Here is a 9,296-nt window from a genome sequence, read left to right as displayed (position 1 = left end):
CACTAGGGGATTGATCACTTGATTGCCTGTTCTTTTCATTCCCTCTGGGGCACTCAGCATTGGCCAGTGTCAGAAGACAGGATACTGGGCTAGATGGACCTTTGGTCTGACCCAGTATGGCCGTTCCTATGTTCTTATGTTCTTCACCTGTCCTGAGAGCAAACAGCCCTTTCCCACCCATTAGATAAAAATTCAGGACCATAGGGGAAACTGAGGCACAAACAGGATTCATAAAAACATTACAAAACATTCCCACTTTGTCAGACCCCCCATCCTCATCCTGTCTTCCCAGAATCCCCCATCTCCCACCTTCCCCAAATACCCCCATCCCCCTCCTGGTTTCCCTGAGTTATCAGCAGGCTTCCCCTGTCTCACCAGGTTTAACTTTGTCCCTCATCCTTCCACAGGATGCTCAGGGTTCAAACTCACACTGGCTAGGACAGATCAGACTCCTGAAAGGGGGACAGCAGTCTGGAAAGGTTGAGAGCTGCTGGGCTAGGAGATTATAAATGCCCATTTCCTGTTCACAAGATCCATTTCCAATCCAGTGTGATATTGGCACGAGCTCCAGCATTACTCACTGCAGGAAAAGGTCAGTGTGACAAAGCCCACAGGGGGGAATAATTTGGACTCTCACACACATTGCCAGGCTCTAAATTAACCGGAGCTGCTTAGAACGAGACCTAAGCATCCTGGTGGGCAGCTCAGTGGTGACCTCGCCTACATGTGCAGCTGTGGGCAGAAAAGCAAACAAGCATGCGGGAGCATAAGGAAGGAGATGGCAAACAGTACTGAGCCGGTGATAACGCCATTAGCCGGTTTGACGGGACACTGGGTCAGTGCTGATCAGCCTGTCCCCAAATGACAGAGCAGCAAAGGGGTTCAGAGTCAGGGAAGAAGAATGATCAGTGGCCTGGGGACCCTGTGTATGTGGAGGAATTGAAAGGGTTGAGGCTAATTAGTGTAGAGAAGACACGGTGAAGAGGGGACAGGCTGCAGATGGATTGAACGATGGAGGGTGCAGAGAAGAGAGACCGGGCTTCCAGCGACCCATCCTCAGAGCACAAGGACAAGGGCACACTCGATGCAAGGAAAGGCCAGCAATGTACAACTGAGTGAAGGAGCTCAGTTCTCATACCAGCCACAGCAAGTTGTGGACATTGCCATGAGGCACTCCATTGGCATCTCCTACCACTGCACTGGTGCTGGTACCTCTTCCTCCACCTGGGACAAGCACAGACAGACCCTGACACTGAAGGTGCTGGGAGATGTAGCACGAGCTGAAAAGCTGGTGGTCACTGTCTGTATGGGCAGCCGGGGCATTTTTCCCAACAAGGTCAGTGTATGCAAGGTCACTGAAGCCAAAAGGTGAGGAGGAGCTGAAAGGGGATGAGATATTGATATGGATCCAGTTACATTCAATAGAATAAAAAATAACTTTATAATGGATCTAACCCCTCCTGCTTGTAAGTGCAACCCAGCCTCTCCCACAAGTGTGTGTGTGTGTGTGTGTGTGTGTGCGCGCTCACTGAAGTCGTTTCCTAGATCCATAGGTTCCAAGGCCGGAAGGGCCCATTGGGATCATCTAGTCTGACCTCCTGCATGGCACAAGTCAGGGACCTGCCCCCAAACAATTCCTTTGTGGACCAGAGGAGATCTTTAAAAATAAATTAATAAATCCAATGTTGATTTAAAAGTTGCCCGTGATGGAGAATCTCCTACGATACTTGGTAAAACATGAAGGAGGGAGTTCCCCTAGGGAGGCATATCCCATAATTGTCCCTTAAGATTTTTCTTATAGAATCATAGAACTGTGGGGCTGGAGAGGACCCCGAGAGGTCATCAAGCCCAGCCCTCGGCGCTGAGGCAGGACCAAGGAAACCTAGACCATCCCTGACGGGTTTGTCCACCCTATTCTTAAAAACCTCCAGTGACGAGGATTCCACAACCTCCCTTGGAGCTTGGTTCAACTCTCCTGAGAGTTAGAAAGTTTTCCCTAATATCTAAGCTATATCTCCCTTGCTGCAGATTAAGCCCATTGCTTCTTGTCCTACCTTCAGTGGACATGAAGAACAATTGATCACCGTCCTCTATGTAACTGCCCTGAACATATTTGAATACTGTTATCAGGTGCCCCCTGATAACAGGAGGCACTCCACTGTTTAGTCTTCTTTTCTCCAGACTAAACATGCCCAATTTTTTAACCTTTCCCCACAGATCAGGTTTTGTTGCTCTCTGTCTGTTTCCCAGGACAGCATGGCTTCTCCCTGAGAATTTCTCGCAAGCCTCGTTTACACACAAAAATTACATTGCTCCAACTGTACCGGAATAGTTACCCTCTCCCCCCCCACATGGGGACACAATTATACTGGTATAACAGTACAGCTATTTCCATATGGGAAGAAGGACAAGCTATATCAGCAGAAGGCCCCTTTACACCAGTACAATGACATCCATCCACACTAGGGCTTGTACTGGTATCACCTCATTGATACAAAGTCACTCCCCAGCTGGCATAGATGTGCTGGTACAACTGGCTCTGTAGAACAGGTCTTGGGCCTTGTGTGCACACACACATTGCATGGGTTTAATTAAATCAGTTTAATACCCATGGACAGGGCCGGCTCCAGGGTTTTGGCTGCCCCAAGCAGCCAAACAAAAAACAAACAAAAAACAAAACAAAACAAAAAAAGCTGCGATCGCAATCGTGATCTGCGGCGGTAATTCGGCGGAAGGTCCTTCGCTCTGAGCAGGAGTGAGGGACCGTCTGCCAAATTGCCGCCGAACAGCTGGACGTGCCGCCCCTCTCCGGAGCGGCCGCCCCAAGCACTTGCTTGGTAAGCTGGTGCCTGGAGCCGGCCCTGTCCATGGACTACTGGTGCAAATCCCTGTGCAGTCTCCTATATTGGTTCAAAACTGGTTTTGTGGGTTTAGCTTGTGCTTGTAATTTACTGACACAAGCTAACCTGAAATATGCCCAGTAGGATTAAGTATAAGGGTTTCCACACAGCCACCAGCTTAACTCATTTGCTTTAAAGTCACAACTTTCTTTAAACTGGTGTGTGGCAGGGCAGGGGTAAAACCCCCGTTAAAGCTGTCACGGAGTCCCCGGGTGATGCTCTGGAACTACTCCCCACAAAGCCAGTCAGGACTTTGGGGAGCCTCCTCTCCCTTGGAGCAAACAGTCTTCAGGGCAAGAAGTTTACACAGCTTCACCTCCTGGGTCTGACCTTGGAGCATTCTGCATCCTCTGCCCCATCATGCGCTTCCCACAGCGAGTCCGCACAGGCGGGGTCCCGGGGAAGCCAGTGGTCCTGCACGCACCCCAACTTTGCAGTCAAATGTGACTCTCAGCCAGCCAGTAAAACAGAGGTTTATTAGATGACAGGAACACGGTCTAAAACAGAGCTTGTAGGTCCAGAGAACCGGATCCCTGAGCCGGGTCCATTCTGGGGTCCCACGAGTCAGACACCCCCATTTGCCCTCACTCCCCATCCCCAGCCAGCTCCAAACTGAAACCTCCTCCAGCCCCTCCTCTTCTGCTTTGTTCCTTTCCCAGGCCAGGAGGTCACCTGACCTCTTTGTTCTCCCACATCTTTAGCATCCCCTTGCAGGGGGGAAGGGCCTGGCTATTAGTTGCTAGGCGACAGAGTGTCGGTCAGAAACCGAGGCACCCACACAGTATTCAGAGGAAACATTAAGAACAGTCCCACTTTGTCACAAAAGCCCTGCCAAAATGCTGGCTGCAGCCTACGCTCTGGTGAGGAGGCCAGGTGTAGAGATGCAGGTACTCAGCAGGGAGCCCAGCTGCAAGCCCTAAGAAGGGTTGGCTCAGAGGAGCATGCTGAGCTAAGTCGTGACAGCTGGGCTGGGGCAGGAGAGGGCTATAAAAGCCCTGGGCAAACCTCAGGGAGGCGGCTAACTGGGGAGGAGATGGGAGGGCAGTATCTCTGTTGCCTTACCAACAAGGAAGCCTCAAGGGCCAGGAGACCCTGGGGAGGGTTTGTGGGGCACTAACTGTTGGGGGATCTGGGAACTGCACAAGCACTGTAAATAAAAACAAACTTGGGTGATCCAGCAAAAGAATGCTCTTTATTGTACCAGCCTAAACACAGGGTGCAGGCATAAAAGTGGGAGAGCCTGCACCGACCCTGTGACATGGTGCAATTTTATATGTAGCCCAGGACTTGGAGTTGGAGCTAAAACTCTGTCCATGTCCTCTTGGTGTATCCAACCTCAGGGCTTGAGTCTCCTTTACCTCACCTATGGGCAGAGTAAGGGCAGCATCTGACATCCACCTTGCACTGGTGCAGCTGATTCCAGAGAAGTGGAGAATTAGGCCTCAGAGTCTGTGCCAAACAGGCTTCACTGTATACAAACTGTGAGAGACACAGGCTAATTAGGAGAGGCAAACCAGACTTTGAAGGTGACGGGCTGGACTCCGCTCAGTTCTTCAGGGGGTCTGAACACACATTGCTGATTGAGAGAAACATGAGAAAAACATCTTTTTATAAATTGAATTAAAGCTCCTAAACAAACAAAAAGCAAACTCAGGAGGTGAGCTGAAATGACCGTAACACTATGACTCTATAGGCACATTCGCAAAGCAAAGCTACGGTTAGTAACGCTAAACTAAGCTAAACCTAAAGCAATTCAACTATCATGCCAGGATCAGATCAACAAGCTGGTATCAATATTGGATTGGAAACAAATAATCAAATTAGTCCAGTCATCAGATTCATTCAACACATAATCAATCATTATAAATCCTAAAGAGGGATCTCAAGAGATGGCTTCCATTTGGTTAGAAATCCCAGTTACAGATCATCACCAAAGGCAGGTCCGGATCGGACCTGGTCAGATATTGAAACCAAATGATTGTTTAATGTCCTAACTACAATCTCAAAGCTAAATAAAAGTCCCATGCCCCCCCTCCAGGTATCACAGTACAAGCTCAGCGGAATGCTCCAACAAAAGGAAGTTGGACAACTCCTGCTTAATGGTTTACAGTTGACAGCTGTATGTTTCTTGGATTCTCAAGAGTACAGAATGCAGAACGCTTGACCAAGAACTTTAGGGGGCAGCAAGGACTGTTCAGACCTGGGGAACTTTGTGGCACCTGCAGCATGTGGACATCCACTAGTGCTTACACACAAACAGGGAAATTAGGTTTAGGTTTTGTAATGACCCAACCACTCCCAGACTTTATTCAGGTCTAATCTGATGGTGTCCAGTTTGCAAATTAATTCCAGTTCTGCAGTTTCCCATTAGAGTCTGTTTTTGAAGGTTTTTTTGTTGGGTCATTACAAAACCTAAACCTAATTTCCCCCTACTGTTACTCACACCTTCTTGTCAACTGTCTGAAATGGGCCACTCTCATTACCACTTCAAAAGTTATTTTTCCTCCCTTGGTATCCTGCTGTTAATTGAATTGTCTCGTTAGACTGACCTCACACTTGGTAAGGCAACTCCCATCCTTTAATATATTTATACCTGCTCCTGTATTTTCCACTCCACACATCTGATGAAGTGGGTTCTAGCCCACAAAAGCTTATTCCCAAATAAATGTGTTAGTCTCTAAGGTGCCACAAGAACTCCTCGTTGTTTTTACTAGAGAAGCAGGCAGAGAAGGCATCAAGGAAGCGCCAGACACAACCAGAAAAACACTTTTAGTGTGACTCTGAGAGAAAAGCAAGAACTTTTGGGGTTGAGTGCTGCCTGGAAAGAGGCTTGGAACTGTGAGCAAATAAACTGTCTCCACCTCTTTTCTCCTTGTGTGTTCAGGAAAACAGGACTTTAAACATTCCTTGTAAACAAATAAGTCTGCACCAAAGAAATACCTGACTCATATAATCAATTTCTCCTCCTAATGAAAACAACTGAGCAAGGCCCTGAATGTTAGCTAACCACCCAGGCCAAAAAGGGTAACAATATCAAGAATACTGAACAGAGACCATGTTTGAGGAAGCACCCCCTACTGAATATGCATTAGACACAGTGGTGTCAGTATAACGTGTTATAAAAGCTGTATCCCAGCCTGTGGGCAGGAGAGGGAGAGATTTGGCTTTGGGAGGTGCCAGGATGATGAGGTGATGATGAGGAAGGTGTTGGTGATGAGGTAGATGATGGCTGACATTTCAGATTGTTCTGCTAGTGGTGGTGTGAGTAAATGGATGTGCAGATGGACGTTCTGTGTTATCGCTATCCACCATGCTGGGTTAGAGTATTTGTGACTTTGCTAAATGTACTAATGAACTATAACCAATAGTTCCTGAAGTGTGAGTGTTGCAGTTGTGCACATCGGGGTTCCCAACTGAATAATGATTTTGATAATACTGGGCCTGAACTCGGGACAAGAACCTGTCAAACCTTGGAGTGATAAGTGGGAATTCTTAAGTAATCAATATGATTAATATGGAATCTTTAGATCAGGCTACAATAACTGATTGAAAAAGACCCTTAGCAACAACCACCATTCAGCATTCATCCATTAGCAAAATTAAAAATAAAATAGCACATCTTATGTCCAGATATCACCATTCACTCCTTTAAATGAGTCAGCTTTATGGTAATCTTTACATTTAGGAAGTGGGTGACAGTTGCCATCTTGATGGAGAAAAGTTACTTTAAAGCTCATCAGGCTGGAATCCCTTTACAATACAATAATTAAAATGCTATTAGGTCTGTATTCCCATTGCACCATTTCCCTCATGAAAGAATCCTGCCCTCATGACTACTTGCTATTTCTCATGGAATTTGTACGTAGCAAAAACTGGGTTTCCAAATTATCAAACTAGCTTTCCCTTCCCATAATCCTCAGCCCCAGAGTCCTGCATGCCAAGATGTCTTGGTCACTGCTAGTGTGTTAATTGCATGCCATAATGGGCCTAGCTGAATAAGGTGCGAGTTCCTGCCAGCACCTCAGTGCCCAACACCTCCATTCCCCCCACCCCAGTCTCCTCCTTCCCTCACTTTCTCCCTGTGCTTCCCCACAGCCTCCTACCCTGGCCTGTCCCCCGCACTCACATGTCCCCACATTTTCCCTCCCTTTCTCTTTACAGTATCCAGTGTGGCCAACCCCAGCATTGAGTCATGACCCCCAAAAGTGTGAGATTGGCTTCAGATCAGGAGATATTTTTAAAATACTAAGGCTGGGTTCTTTGCTTTACTTGCCAGTCCCTGAGCCTGCAGGATGCCCTTGGCATGCTGCCAAGGTCTTCTCTTTGCAATGAAAGGCGAGATTCTCCTGTGGCCTCTTGATTCCAGGAGCTGGGGCTTTAAGAAAAGCACCGAATATCATCAGATCATGATCAGTTGTGAAATATCCTACTCCACATTTTCCCGCTGCCACCTCCTGTTCTCTGCATCCCTCAGCTTCCTCCTGCCACTCTTTAGTCTCTATCCTGTATCCCAACTCTCAGTGTCTCACCACATCCCACATTTCCCTGCATCCCTCCATCTCCTTGGCACCCCAGTTCCCTTAACCCCCAGAAGTCTTCATCCCTGCATTCCAGTTCCTCTCTGCACTGTCATTTCCCTGGGCCCTCTGTCAAACCCCAGCCCCCCCCCACAGCTTCAAAGTTTCTCTCCAGCCCCTTCCAAGAGAGTAATGGCCATCTTCCATGAGCACCCTGATCTATACAGTCATAGGTTTTACCCCTAGTCTGACTGTCTGCCTCACACAGGCCACAGAACCAGCCTGAATTCATCCCTCTTTGAAGCAGAGCAGAGCTTTTCACCTGGCATCAGTCCCATTGGAAGCAATGGGAGTTGGTGGCCACCTTGACTAAAGCCAGCCTCTCTTCCACATGCAAATCCTGCAGGGGAATGGTGCCCTCCTGGCATGTGGGCAGTGTCACATCAGCTCCTGTGGAAGTGATGGCATAAACAGATATTTGGCATGAGGAGAAATTTGTAAATTTAATGCCAGCAATTGTGAATTCCTGGGAAGCTTTTAAACCCCAATTACTGGAGAAGAGTGCGAGCCCATAATTCTACTCACTCTCACTTGACTGGTGTGTAATGCCAGTGACTGTCCCACAGCAAGTCTTGCTCTCAGGCCTCTCCCAAAGCCTGTTCCTGGGGGTCTTGACAGAACCTACTGGGCCCTGGCCTCCCTGGAGCTGCTGCTCCGGGGGGCTACCTGCCATGTTGTACTGGAGAACCCGAGGTGCTGCTCCAGGCCCAGAGCAACTCAGAACAGCTTCCCGCCCTCTTCACAAAGGGGTTTGCAAGCCTCTACACACCAGCTTCTGGGCATCAGAGCCAGGCTGGGCCACCAGGGCTCTCAGCTTTGGAGCTTGCGGCAGTCAATCAAGTGCAGCCCCGTCTGCCCCTGAACAATAGCAGGAGTTCAGTGGGGTCAGGGATCGATGCAGGTGAGACACTGCTCCACAATCAATCCACTGATCACCCTGTTGTCTTGTTTGTCCAAGCAGCCCACAGGGCTCATTGGGGATGGGTTGGAGCAGGTGAGGACTGGGGCATTTAACTTCCAGACACACTAAGTTGGGGGAAAAACAAGAGAGATGCACACCTCTGCAGGGACACTGTTGAGAGCCTGTTGACACCATGTGTGATGTTCCCCTCTGGTGTTATCTGGACCGGCGATCTGCTAGGTCACTCCACTTGACTCTGGGAACCAGCCTTACCCTGCTCTGCTGTGAGAACCCCCATACCCGGGCTGTTCATGCACAGCCTCTAGTATGTAAGCTGCTCCCAGCTATGTGAGTGAGCACTATTCTCCAGCCACTGCTGGGACTGTGCAACTGAATGACATTAGCCAATATCTCTGGTCCCAGACACGACCCTAGGAACCTCTGTCTTCCAGTGTCCAGTTATGCCCGCTGGACGCTGCAAGCTTATAAGAGTTCGTCAATTTAATAAAGAAATTTATATGTACCAGGCTTGTTATCCTAAAGGGAGCGGCGAACAGCAGAGGCTAACAGGGGGAGTTTGCCTGGGATCTGTCCGAGAGGAGGTATGCTAAGTGCTGCATTAGGGGGGTTGTGTTGGTGAGTATCTGAGTGTCTGTTGCTGGGACAGTTTGACCGTGTGCTTGATTGCTTGCTTGTTTGTTTGAAAAGTGTGACTTGGGAGTGCTTTGTTCCAGGTGGGCCTTGAGTGGGCCTGACTGGTATATGAGGGCAGTCAGCAGCGAACCAGCTGAGCGGCGAACAGCGGAGGCTAACAGAGGGAGTTTGCCTGGGAGTTTGCCTGGGGAAAGCTCACTGAGGCTTTCATCTGCAGGATTCTCTGAGTAATTCCTGCAACAGCTGAGGAAGCTCTTAAGAGGA

Source organism: Chrysemys picta, chromosome 8 (genome assembly GCF_011386835.1).
Source record: "Chrysemys picta bellii isolate R12L10 chromosome 8, ASM1138683v2, whole genome shotgun sequence".
In the NCBI taxonomy this organism is placed as follows: Eukaryota; Metazoa; Chordata; order Testudines; family Emydidae; genus Chrysemys; species Chrysemys picta.
This window is presented reverse-complemented; position numbering follows the sequence as displayed.